A 14,463-nucleotide genomic window follows, 5' to 3' on the forward strand; every position below is an offset into this window, starting at 1 on the left:
TATTTCTGCTGATTTAATAAATATTAAAGAAAGAAGAAGAAGATACTTTAAATACCACAAGAGGACACAAGTGCAACCAAAAACATTATAGAGGTTACGTAAGCAAAAAGAAAACAGTTTTTAAGGAGTATTTATGGATAGGAACCACCTGGTTTTACTACACTAGGAGAGTGAAGTGATTTACAGAAGAGTACTCTAACTCACAGATTGTTACAAATAAGTAATGATGTCATCATAGAATGAGGAAAAATTAAAAATTAATTATTAACTACAAATATTTGGAGAAGCAATCTAACATAAAGTTGGTTGATGGCACCTGTCTCTGCAGTTAGAGTAGCCTATTGCTAATGCAAAAGCTGCACATTCATTGCTTCTTCAAAACCAATCTTGATACCCAAATCTGATACTAATCTCTAAATTTATTACTATAATTTATGAGAAGATATTTGCCTATTTTTTATTACATAACGTGGCTAATGTTCAGTATTTGAAGGTTTTTATTAAAAATAACCTTAAATTTTTTATTTAAAACTCATTATGGAAATTAAAAATGTAAACAAAGATATAAAAATTATACAAAAATACCTGAGTACCCATCACAAGGCTCCAGCCATTTTTTTTGTCTTTCATTTTCAATTATTAACTCCATTTTTTTTGTAAAATGTTAAAAGTAAATATAAAAATCTGTATTGTTAAATTTGTAGAAATTTTGTACCTATAACAAAAAAAAAACAAAACAATGAAAATATTACTATGATTCCTCATAAACTTTTTTTTTTTTGAGACAGAATTTTGCTCTGTTGCCCAGCCTGGAGTGCTGTGGCGCGATCTCAGCTCACTGCAACCTCCACCTCCCAGGTTCAAGGGATTCTCCTGCTTCAGCCTCCCAAGTAGCTGGGACTACAGGCACATGCCAACAAGCCCAGCTAAGTTTTTGTACTTTTAGTAGAGATGGGGTTTCACTATGTTAGCCAGGATGGTGTTGAACTCCTGACCTCGTGTTCTGCCTGCCTCGGCCTCCCAAAGTGCTGGGATTACAAGTGTGAGCCACCACGCCTGGCCAAAAATATTTTTAAATATATATTTGTGTATATATTTATGGAATACATGAGATATGTTGATACGGACATGCAATATATAATAATTACATTTTGGAGAATGAAGTGTCCATCCTCTCAAGCATTTATTCTCTGCATTACAAATAATCCAATTATACTCTTAGATATATTAAAATGTGCAATTAAATTATTATTGACTATAGTCACCCTGTTGTGTTATATTAGGTCTTTTTCATTTGTTTTACTTTTTGTATTCATAAACTATCCCCACTTCTTCCCAACCCCCCACTCACCACCCTCCCCAGCCTGTAATAACCATCCTTCTACTCTCTATCTCCATGAGTTTAATTGTTTTAATTATTAGCTTCCACGAATAATTGAGAACATGTAATGTTTGCATTTCCTTTCCTGGCTTATTTAACTTATCATAATGACCTGCAACTCATATTATTGCAAATTGCTGGATCTTATTCTTCTTAATGGATATGTAGTATTCCATGGTGTATGTACCACATTTTCTTTATCTGGTCTTCTGTTGATGCACATTTAGGCTGATTCCATGATATTGCTATTGCAAATAATGTTGCAATGAACATGTGTGTATGTGTGTCTTTATGATAAAATAATTTATATTTATTTGGTTATGTACCCAATAATGAAATTGCTGGGTCAAATGCTGCTTCTGTTTGTAGTTCTTTGAGAAATCACCACAGTGCTTTCCACAATGTCTGACTAATTTATATTCCCATCAGCAGTGTACAAGCATTCCATTTCCACTACAACTTTTGCAGCATGTTACTTTTTTGTTTGTTTGTTTTTGTTTTTGAGATGGAGTCTCGCTCTGTTGCCAGGCTGGAGTGCAGTGGCACAATCTCGGCTCACTGCACCCTCCATTTCCCAGGTTCAAGCGATCCTCCTGCCTCAGCCTCCCAAGAAGCTGGGACTACAGGCATGTGCTACCATGCCCAGCTAATTTTTGTATTTTTAGTAGAGATGGGGTTTCACCATGTTGGCCAGGATGGTCTTGAATTCCTGACCTCATGATCAGCCTGCCTTGGCCTCCCGAAGTGCTGGGATTACAGGTGTGAGCCACTGCACCCGGCAGCAGCATCTGTTACCTTTTAACTTTTTAATAATAACCTTTATAACTGGTGTGAGATGGTATTTTATCCACTATCTAATATTTTAAATAATGTGCAAAAAAGGAAACAAAACCAGGTTATTCAGTATCAACAGTAACAAAAATTACAGCATATCTGTACAACTTGGCATCAAAGAAATGTTACATTGCATGGTAGTTGTGAAAACATACATGTAGATAAAATATTTAAAAAAGGAAAGGGCTCAAGATGGTAAATTTGTGACATTGGATGTCAGTTCTCCTTAGAAAGAACAATATTGTGAACTATTAATTATACCTCCAATAGAATATCAAGGAAAGAACACTGGAACCTAATTGAGAACTCACAGAAAAAATCTGAGGAGCCAAAGGGAAAGGAAGCAAGAGGCCAGCTCAGCAGAGAGCTGCTAGGAACCTGGAGGGCCTCAGCATCGCTGAGGACAGGTAAGTGGGGAATGTTTCCAGCCTGCATTTCTCCTGTGGACTGCCACAGAGTTGTGGGAGAGCTCCTTTGTTCTCATGAACCCTGACACTAACATGGCTGTTGACTTCAAGAACTCTTGAGGGCATAGCACCAGACTGGGGACTCATACTATGCTACTCACTTTCCACCAAGATGCAAGTGGTTGTGTCAGGATGCCACTGGGAAAATACAGGTATCAGGGGACTGACTCCAGCCCTGGGAACCTCAGTTCCCCTATCTCTGCATCTCAGGAGCTGCCGCTGACATTGGCCAGTGCCAGCTTGGAGGGCTGCAGTGGCCCAGGGTTGGCTGGACCCAAGAATGATGCAGTTTCCCAGAAGTTTAGCCCTACAGAGTGCTGCTCCCGGGAAAGGGGAGAGTTCAGTGAACCAAGAAGGCAAAACTGGGACAAAAGAGAAAGCATTCTACTTTCAGAGTCCAAGAGCTGCCTGCTTGGGACTGAGAAAAGTAACTTTGCTCTCAACAAGTGCGAAAACTGTCCTCACACTGCAGATGAAGGGTGAAATGCCCTCCCACCAGTTGCACAGCCTCTGTGCAGTGGCTCAGGCACAGCAAATGAGACCCCTCTTTTCCCTTCGCACACCACTGCAGGCACAGCCTCTACTACTGCCACAGGAAGTTGGGGTAGGTGAGCATCGTGAGCTGTGAGTGGTGACTGCAACCCAACTGGCAGCATGGCCTTCAAGCCTAGGCTTAAAAAAAGAGTACAGGGCCCGGTGTGGTGGCTCATGCCTGTAATCCCAGCACTTTGGGAGGCTGAGGCGGGCGGATCACTTGAGGTCAGGAGTTCGAGACCAGCCTGGCCAATATGGTGAAACTCCGTCAATACTAAAAATACAAAAATTAGCTGGGCGTGGTGGCGGGCACCTGTAATCCCAGCTACTCAGGAGACTGAGGCAAGAGAATCGCTTGAACCCTGGAGGCAGAGGTTGCAGTGAGCCGAGATCACGTCACTGCACTCCAGCCTGCACATCACAACGAGACTCTGTCTCAGGAAAAAAAAAAAAAAATTTTAACTAATGAGCTCCCTTCCAAACCAACATAATCACATTTTCTTACAAGTGAGATCTGGAATAACAAATAATTTATATGCACCTGAAAGTTTGAGAGGCAATGCTTAGCTAAGTGGCTCTCACCCCAAACTTCCACTTAAGAGCATCTGGCCAGTATGAAAAAATGCTGATTCTACCTGTTGCTCTGGGTGGAATCGTTCATGTCATTCTAATTAATTGCCCCATGTGATTCCAAGGTGAGGCCAGGGTAAAGCACACAGGCTCCCGAATTCTTTCAGGAGAGCTGAAAAGCTTTCAGCTTTTTCCCCAAAGGGAGATCACAGAGGCTGCTCTGCTTGTGTTTGGTAGGGGGCTAGTCAGTTTGGCCTATATTCCCATAGCTGTAACAGAAACCACTGGAGTCTGTGGCAAGGAAGAGTACTAGAGGGCAGAAAAACGAGAAAGTCACAATTTCATCTTTATATAGCTGGTCGTTGTTTCTGAATTCTACACAAAGGCCAGGAGGAGAGAACATTTTCAGTGCTTTAAGGTCCTTCTGCCTGTGGGTGTGGTGGTACCAGGTAAAAAGTTTGTCCTGATGCCTTTACAGACACATTCTCAAGATGAAGGTGAGATTTGTTCGGTTAATCTCTCCTAAGAAGGAATCAGAGAAGAGAGAAAAAATGGCCGATTCTCAGATAAGTGTGTCCCAGGTCAAAAACTGTGTCCACTTTTTCTTCTAGAATGTCATGTCTCTAGAATTGCAGTCATTTCCATTTCTACTTCTGATGTTTCTGCCTAACAAGATTATTTTAACTACCTTTTTCCTTTTCTTCTCAAGACAGTGAAAGGACCTCTTTAAAATAACTCTCCCCTCTATACCAGAGCCTTATCTTCATTCTCTCCATCCAGGCTTCTTACATATCACAAATAATTCTCACCTTGAATTTATACTCTGAAACATTGAAAGTTTCCTTTTGTAGACAGATCACTCTGGGCAGGTGGGGATATAAAACATTTTTGGGGGGATGGTGCTGGGTCCTCAGATATCAGTGAGTGAGAAAAGTACACTGTTTATGTTCCATCTGGATGCTCCATTAGTTCTATGAAGAACATAACTTTTAAATGCACACTTAAAAAGGATGGAAGTAATTGCCTGGGATAATTGAGAAGGTAGGAAAAGGGATTAATTTTTAAAAATGTGCCTTCTAGGATGCTAAAGAGGGAGTACTTAAATACACTATTACAAATTACAAAATATGGGAAACATATGTAGCTTGAATTTTACATAAAATTGATGTTTTTTGTGATTAAATTCTGATTATGGTTAGGTTTTTCGGCCAGTAATCTTGCAGAAGTCATGTTGAATCCTCCTATATGTATCAGCACCTGATACCAATTTGTCCCGATAGTTTTATTCACTTGGTTAAGGTGCTCTCTAAAGGATTCCTCCACCACAAAGTTACTTTTTCTTTGAACTCTATCATTAGCGGGTATCTTGGAGAGACTTTCTGATCAATGTGCATAAACAATCACATTTAACCTGGAAGTGCCCCCTTCTTATTAGTTTCTATTTGTTTCTACCTTGCTTCAGAAAATGAAGGTTGTCATCTTTGTTTACCGGTCTTATACACTGGGATAAAACCCAGGTTCTGTCACTTACTAGATGTTTTACAAAATATTTTTCTTAGCTAGAATCATCGGGATCTTTGATGAGTTTGTTAGCAATGCAGAAACTCAAGTCTCATCCCGGGTCTCTTGAATTAGAATACGCATTTTAACAAAATCTCCAGTTTACTGATGTACACATTAACATATGAGAGGTACCTTCTAACTTATTGTGACTTCTCCATATGAGAACTATATACAACTTACTCTGTATAATGTAAATACAGCACTCAAAACTGTATATGCTTGTGTTTATGCCATGAATTGTATGCTGCATCATTCAGAAAACTATAGTACCTACACTGGCTTTGTGGATCTTATTTCATTCTCTTTCCTCAGAATGAGGGAAAACATTAGAGAATCTTTCTGTATTAAACAGTATCTTCTTGGGTAATTCAAGTCTCTCATGTAAAACAGAGTCAACTCTCTTAACTCTCAAACACCTACAGTCAAATTAAGAATTCTGCCCATGGCCACTTGCTCTGTGTGTGTGTGTGTGTGTGTGTGTGTGTGTGTGTGCTTTTAGAAACTGCTACCATTGAAGGATGTGGCCATAGAATTATCTTAAAAGGAGTGGGAATGTCTGAATCCTGCTCAGTGGAATTTATGTAGGGATGTGATGTTAGAAAAATACAGATACCTGGTTTCCCTAGGTGAGAATAACATCTCCCTGGAATTCCTAATACACCCTAAGGTTTCTATTTGCTCCTTTTGTAGAATGATTTTGGGAGTTTTTCCTCACTTAAACTATTTTTAGATCAATACTTTTGAGGAAAACTTGAAGATTTTTTTGGAATAAAGAAAGAAAATCTTCAAGATGTTTTATCTTAACAGAAACCTTCCCCTTTCTTCAGCTAATCTGTATCCTTCACTCTAGATTAGTAGAAATCTAGAAATTCAGTGGCATAAAATATTGTTGCCCAAATATTGAAATCCAATATTCATCACGAATTTTAAATTCAATAGTGTTGGATAGTAGAGCTAAGGGCCCAGAAATGTAAAATATGTTTTAAATATTCTAAAGGTTCTGTCAGAAAACAGTATTTAGAAATTAATTTTTTAGAATATTTTATAATATTCTCTCCTCTTTACTGAACATAGTGTTAGGTTTGTAATTGGAGGATCCCAGCAAGTCATGTTACTTTTTTCTAACAAAACAGGTCTTGCTGTCTCTAACCCTCATCTGATCTCCTGCCTTGAGCAAATAAAAGAGCCCTGGAATGTGAAGAGACATGAGACAGTAGTCAAATACTAAGGTAGGTAGGCATGAATGAAGCAGATAACACAGACCAGAGGTACAAAGGGCAAAAAGAATGCCAGACCTTAAAATGTGATATGGGGCACTCTGCTTCAACGGAAATGTTTCCTAAAAAGCCACTTTTTCCTCTTGCTCTCAAATAGGAGCATCTTCTGTCCCATACCCTTAAATTCCCTAAGGACTCGACTTCCCATTCTGTGATTTTCCTTTGAGATTACCATGAGAGTCAGAGTCTTTATGGCTTATAAGGTACTGCATGATATGCCTGCTCTTCCATGGCTTTGGGGGATACAAGAATATCTTTATTTTTGAGGAACTGCGTGTTAAATCATTTTAAAAGTTTTCTTTTTCCATCATGTCTGAAATGTGTGAGAGCAGTGGTGATATTAAGATTTGTTTCAGGAATCTCAGGAACATCAATGACAAACATTGCCTGTTATTTCTCTGTTTTTTCTTTCTGATTTTTGCAATCCTCACAGATTTGAAGTGATGGCTCATCATTGTTTTCATTTGCAACTGCCTGATGGTAGGTGATATTGAGCACTCTTTCGTATACCTATTGGTCATTTGTATATATTTGTTGGCAAAATATTTTGTCAGTCTTCTATTTTTCAGTTGGGTTATCATCATTATTATTTACCTTTGCTTTGAATTTCTTATATATTTTGAATATTAAACTCTTATTGTATATATGGTTTGCTATTGTGAGTATGATGCAATAAACATGCAAATGTATCTATCATTTTAATAAATTCTTTTTGTGGGTAGATCCCCAGTGATGAGACTTCTGAATCAAATGGTAATTCTATTCTTAGTTATTTGAAAAATTTCCGTATTGTTTTGTACAGAGATTGCGTTAATTTATATGTTTCTGCTGACGGTGTATAGGGTGTTCCCGTTTCTCCACATCTTTGCCAACGTTTATTATGTTTTTTTCTTTTTAATAGTAGCCTTTATGGCTAATGTAATATCTCATCATGGTATTACTTTCTGCTTCTCTGCTAATTAGTGATATTGAGCATTTTAAAAATACACACGCTGGCTATTTGTATGTCTTTTTTGAAAAAGACCTAGTTATTTGCCCATTTTCAATGGGATTCTTTGTTTTTATTACTATGATGACTTGATTTGAATTATTTGTAAATTCTCAATATTAGTTCCATGTTGGCACATAGTTTGCAAATATATTCTTTTATTCTGTAGGTTGCCTATTTACCCTGTTGATTTTTTTTTTTTTTTTTTTTTTTGCTGTGCCAAAATTTTTTAGTTTGAGTCCCATTTGTCTATTTTCCGTTACTTTTGTTTATTGCATGTTTGAGGTTTTAGTCATGAATACTTTGCATAAACCAATGCCCAGAAGAGTTTTTCTTACATCTTCTTTTAGTACTTTTATAGCTTCAAGTCTTACTTTAATTCTTTAATTCATCTTGAGTTGATTTTTGTATATGGTGAGTGATAGGGATCTGTTTCTATTCTTCTGTATATGGTAATCCAATTTTCTCAGCACTATTATTGAACAGGGTATTCTTCTTCTGGTGTATGTTCTGATCAGTTTAGTCAAATATCAAAGAAGATATATGACTTTCTGGTTTTTTTTTTCTTTTTTTTTTTTACAGAGTCTCACTCTGTCACTAGGCTGGAGTGCAGTGGCGCCATCTCGGCTCACTGCATCCTCTGCCTCCTGGGTTCAAGCAATTCCTCTGCCTCAGTCCCCCAAGTAGCTGGGACTACAGGAGCACGCCACCACACCCAGCTAATTTTTGTATTTTTAGTAGAGACGGGGTTTCACCATGTTGGCCAGAATGGTTTCGATTTCTTGACCTTGTGATCTGCCTGCCTCGGCCTCCCAAAGTGCTGGGATTACATATTTCTGGGTTTTCTATTCTGTTTCCTTAATCTACATATCTGTTTTTATACCAGTACCATGCTGCTTTGGTTACTATTGTGTTGCAGTATAATTTGAAGTCAGGTAAGTGATGCCTCCAACTTTGTTCTTTTTGCTTAAGATTGCTTTGGCTCTTTGGGCCCCTTTCTTATGAATCTTATAATAGTTTTTATCTAATTCTGTAAAAAATAATGCAGGTATTTTGATAGAGATTGCAGTAAATCTGTAGATTGCTTTGGGCAGTATGGTTATTTTTACCAATATTAATTCTTTCAATCCATGAGCATGAGCCATTTTTCTTTTTGTGGCACTTACATTTTGTCTAATCAATGTTTTGTAGTTTACCTGTAGAGCTCTCTCACTTACTTGATTAAATATGTTCCTATGTATTTTATTGCTTTTTGGAGCTATTGTAAATGAGATTGCCTTCTTGATTTGGTTCTCAGTTGGATCGTTGTTTGTGTATAAAAACACTACTAATTTTCATATGGTGATTTTGTATCTTGACACTTTACTCAATTCATTTATCATATTTAAACGATTTTGGTAGAGTTTTTAGGTCTTTCTAAATATAACACCACATCATCAGTGAACAGGAATAATTTAATTTTATTTTTCTAGTTTAGGTGCCTTTTCTTCCTTTCTTTTGTCTGATTGTTTTGGCTAAGACTTCCAATACTATATTAAATAGGAGTTGTAAAAATGGCATCCTTTTCTTGTTTCGGTTCTTAAAAAGAATTTTTCTCATTCATTATAATGTTACTTCTATGTTTATTTTATTGAGGATTTTCATCATGAAGAAATGGTGAGTTTTATTAAATTCTATTTCTGCATTTATTGAGATAACCATAGGTTTCTGTCCTTAATTTTGTTCATGTAACTTATTATGTATACTACTTTGTGTACTTTGAACCATTATTGCATCCTTGGTATAGAACCCACTAGATCATGATATATTCTCTTTTTGATTTTATGTTGGATTCAGTTTAGTAGTATTTTGTTGAAAATTCTTGCATTTATGTTCCCAAGGATATTGGCTTATCGTTGTTTTTTTTTGTTGTTGTTGTTGTTGTTGTTGTGTGTCCTTGGCTAGTTTCGGTATCAGGGTGATAATGACCTCAGAATTACCTAGAAAGAATTTCATTATCCTCAGTTTTGGGGAAGAGTTTCAGGAGGATTATTATTAATTCTTTGTACATTTGGTAGAATTTGTGCATTCATCCGGTCCTGAGATTTTCTTTTTCAAGACTTTTTAAAATTACTGGCTCAATCATGCTACTTATTATTGGTCTTTTCAGGCACTCTGTTTCTTCCTGGTTCTATCTTGAGAGGTCGTATGTTTCCAGGAATTCATTCTTTTTCTAGGTTTTCAGGTTTGTGAGTGTCTAGCTGTTTTTGAATGTTTTTAGTGATCTTTTTTATTACTGTTGTACCCATTGTAATGTCTATTCTTTTACTTCTGATTTTGTTTATTTAGATCTCTCTTATTTTTGCAGTTAGTCTAGCTAGCAATTTATCAATTTTGTCTTTTTGAAGAACTAACTCTTTATTCTTTTGATCATTTGTAGTTTTTGGTCTTTATTTCATTTGATTATGTTCTTATTTTTGTCATTTGTTTTCTTCTTCTAACTTGGAATTTGGTTTGTCATTAATTTTCTAGTTTCTTTAAGTGTGATGTTGGGTCCTTAATATGTAAGCGTTCTACTTTTTTGATGGAGGCATTTAGTGCTATAAACTGTTGTCTTAGTACTGTTTTTGTGGTGTCTCACAGGTTTTATTATACTGTGTCTCTATTTCCAATTTGTTCCCACAAATTTTTACTTTTCATCTTAATTTTTTACTTGAGATGGGGTCTCACTCTGTCACCCAGGCTCGAGTGCAATGGCACGATCTTGGCTCACTGCAACCTCCACCTCCTAGGCTCAAGCGATCCTCCCACCTCAGCCTCCTGAGTAGCTGGGACCACAGGTGCACACCACAACACCCAGTTTGTTTGTTTGTTTGCTTGTTTGTTTGTTTTGTATTTTTGGTAGACACAGGGTTTTGCCATGTTTCCCAGGCTAGCGTCAAACTCCTGACTTCAGGTGATCCACCTGCCTCAGCCTCCCAAAGTGCTGAGGTTGCAGGTGTGAGCCACCACCCCGGCTGACCATCTTTTTTTTTTTTAAACTTAGTTGCAGAGATCTACAATTTATTATTATTTTCAGTGTTAGAGCTAGAGGGTAATTTTTTCAAAGATGGCACTCAACTCCACTTATTTACCTGTCAACAAATACAGAACTGAACTGTTAGCCATAAGCACTTTACAAACAGACTCAGGAAACTATGCAGTAGACAATAACATAGCTTAACCAGACTCTGAAAAACAGATACATATTTTGGTTCACACTTGTACAAAGAGAACAGTCATGTCTGCATGACTTAAGGTTCTCTAAACACAACTGTTTTATGTTTTAGACCCCTAGAGTGTGCCAGTTTACCACATCAGGGAGGAATCAAGGAATGTGCTTCTTCTAAAGAACCAAGGGCAAGTGGGGGCGGTGGCTACAGGGAATGCTCTGGGCAGAAGAGCTGCCTCAGGTTTTTGTGGGAATGAAAATTACCTGTTGCAAGTAAGCAATGCCTAGGGTTTATCTAGTTTGAGGTTCAAAACAAAGGAGAGAATTATTTCCTTCCTCGAGCTCTTCCCAAAGCAATATGCACATCTCATAATCAAATCTCAGGTAGTACAAAGAGATAACCAATTATCTAAAAATTTAATTTACATACATGTTGGCCTGGATTAAAAACAAAAAAGTTAGTTTCCATAAATAGCAGACTTTAGTGCTGTATGACCCAATGACTAAAATAAAACCAGAAAGTTTTTACTGAAAGCTCAAGGATAAAAATGAACACTGGCTGGCTATTGAACTCCACATCTGACAATAATTACTGACAGTTTAAAAATGTATATCCAAAATATAACCTCAAAAGGACCAGGTTTTTTTGTCCGACAGAACAGCTCAAAATGTTGAGGCATTATTTGTTTGGATTATGATGGGTTATTCTCAAAGTTTATTTATCTAGAAGGGGAAAGTGATTATAGAAAAATACTTGAAATAATTTGCCAATGAAGTCGCAGATTCTAGCAATAATCCACATCTTAGATTTTTAAGTGTGTAGTTTCATAGTTTAAACAAATTCTGTCAAAGAGCTATTCAATATACTTTATCACCATAACTTTCCATGAAAACCAAATAAAAATCACATCTGAATGATTTACTTCTATGCTTTTATATGATTGTATACATATGATGTACTACACATCCAAGTACAAGAGGCAGTTATCCTCTCTGAGAGGTGCAAGAGTTGTTCTTTCATGAATGCCCTCTAACAGTGAAACTGGCAATTTTTATATATGCATTCATGTGCATATACGTGTACTTCAAAAAGCAAAGCGTCATCTGTTCGTCCATTGTTAACTTAATGGTAAGAGTGGGGACCACCAGGCATCGGTGGAGCACCAGAAGGTCTTGAAGGCACTTGGAAAGGATCACTGGGAGTAGGATAGAGTCCCGGTGTGGGATACAATCCTGTAGGGGCAGGATATGGTGTGGTGGTCCTCAGGCTCCTGGTGGATTGGTGCCCCGTGGAACAGGTGGTGCTGGCCCAGAGGCTTGGGGATGAGGAGGAGCGGGATATGGCCCTGGAGATGGATATGGCATATTAGGGGTAGGATACTGCCCTCCCATTCCTGGCTCCCAAGGTCCAGAAGACATGAATCCCCATGGACCTAAAGGACCAGCTGCAGCTGGATCTGTGGGTGCACCATATGGTCTGGGTAGCTCTGGAAAGGGCATATTTGGTGTAAGATATGGCCCTGTGGAGCCAGGGCCTGGCACTGTTGGGGCTGGATAAGGACCACCGGGTGGGGGGCATGATGATTCCGAAGGAAGAAAGAGTGCTGGGTGTCCTGGAGGTGGTCCGGTGGGAGGCATGGAAGGATACATTCCTGTTGATGCTGGTCCAAAAGGCACAGTAGAGGGTGTTGCACTTGGTGGGAGTCCAGATGGAACCGAAGGTGGAGCACTCGGATTATTCCAAGGGCTGGAGCCTGGCCAGCCTTGAGGAGGTTGGCCAGGTTTTGTATTGCTCACAGCAGAGGTTTCGGCAGGGGAGTGTTCAGGTAGTGCATCTGCCAACGAAAATTCACCAGACATTTTCCCGGCAATATCCGAGACCGCAGTAGGGTCTAGAAGCGGCGATGGATCTGAGGGACTGGGCCCTGAAGAAGCGGGCGCAGGCTGACTGACAGCAGGGAAAGCAGCCGACCATCTTAATTTCTTAATTGACGTGGTGACTGTTTAAGAACATGTTGTTTAATTTCTTTGTAATTTTAGTTTCTGAAATTCTTCTTCATATTGATTTGTAGTTTCATTCTACTGTGGTTTTAAAAGGTAGTTGATATAATTTTGATTTTGGGGGGTACTTTGTTGAGACTTGTTTTATTGCCTACCACATGGTCTATGTTGCAGAATGTTCTATGTTTTGATGACAGGAGTGTATATTCTATGGTTGAGTGGGAAGCATGTTCTGTAAATGTCTTTTAGGTCCATTGGGTCTAAAGTCCAATTTAAGTCCAATAATTATTTCTCAGCTTTTCTATTTCAATGATCTCTCAATGCTGTGAGTAGAATTTCTAATTTCTCCACTATTATTGTATTGCTGTCTATCTCTTTCTACAGGTTTAGTAATTTTTTAAAAAATCTGGGTGTTTTGATGTTGGGTGCATATATATTTAGGATTATTATATCCTCTTGCTGAATTGATTCTTTGTTATTGGATGATTACCTTCTTTATCCTTTTTGTTACTGTTTTTTATTTAAAATCTGTTTTATTTGATGTAAATATGGATACTCCTGTTTGCTTTTGGTTTCTGTTTGTGTTAATATATTCCTCCTTTTACTTTTAGTCTATATGTGTCTTACAAGTAAGGTGAGATTCTTGTAGGCAACATAGTATTGAATCAACTTTTCTTATCCATTTGCTAAATCTATACCACATAATGGGGAATTTAATTGATTTGTATTCAAGGTTAATATTGACATGTAAGGTTTTGTTTCTGTCATAATGTTGTTTTCTATTTTTTAATCTATTTATATTTGTGGTTTGATAAAATTCTGTCGTGTTGTGATTTGATGTTTTTTCTTTTTCTCTTTTGTTTTTTAAGATGTATTTTATACTTTTACATGTTTTAATGATGGTGAATATCAATCTTTTGTTTTTATATTAGAAATCCTTTGAACTTCTCTCATAGGCCCAGCCTAGTGGTAATTAGTTTCCCCAGCATTTATTTGTCAGGGCAAGACTTTATTTCTTCTTCATTTGTGAAGGTTAATCTAGCTTAATGTAAAATTTTTGGCTGGCAGTTTCTTTTCCTTTCAACATTAAAAGTGCCATCCCATTCTCTTCTGGCCAGTAAAGTTTCTGTTGAGAAGTCTGCTGTTAGTCTGATGTGGTTTCCTTTATAAATGACTAGATGCTATTCTTTTACTGATTTTAGAATTATTTCTTGCACTTTAGATATTCTGATTATCATATGCCACGATGAACCCCTTTTGCAATGTATTTTGCTGTGATTGCTGGGCTTCCTGTATATGGATGTCTAACTCTGTTGCTAGGTTTGAGAAGTTTTCTTAAACTTTATTTTCAATTATTTTCTGAAATAGGTTTTCTAAAATGTTGATGTTTTTTACCCCTCAAAAACACTGATAATTTGTAAGTTTAGTCGCTATATTTAGTCCCAAACATCTCAAAGTCTTTGTTCATGCTCTTTTATTCTTTTTTCCTTATTTTTGTCTGAGTAGATTATTTTGAAAGACCTGTTTTCAAGTTCTGAAAATTCGTTTTATTCCTGTTCTCGTCTATTATTGAATCTTGAAATGTATTTTCTTTTTCCTTCAATAAACCTCCATAATTTTTGTTTGGATTTCTTTTAAAAGATATCTGCCTCCTTGAT

General features: G+C 37.4%; 1 pseudogene; it reads right to left on the reverse strand.

The window, feature by feature from the left end:
- Positions 1 to 11,927: 11,927 nt before the first annotated feature.
- On the reverse strand, positions 11,928 to 12,766 carry LOC112429215 (MAPK-interacting and spindle-stabilizing protein-like; annotated as a pseudogene).
- Positions 12,767 to 14,463: the final 1,697 nt, after the last annotated feature.

The sequence above is a fragment of the Macaca nemestrina genome, chromosome 4, assembly GCF_043159975.1.
Source record: "Macaca nemestrina isolate mMacNem1 chromosome 4, mMacNem.hap1, whole genome shotgun sequence".
Taxonomy (NCBI): domain Eukaryota; kingdom Metazoa; phylum Chordata; class Mammalia; order Primates; family Cercopithecidae; genus Macaca; species Macaca nemestrina.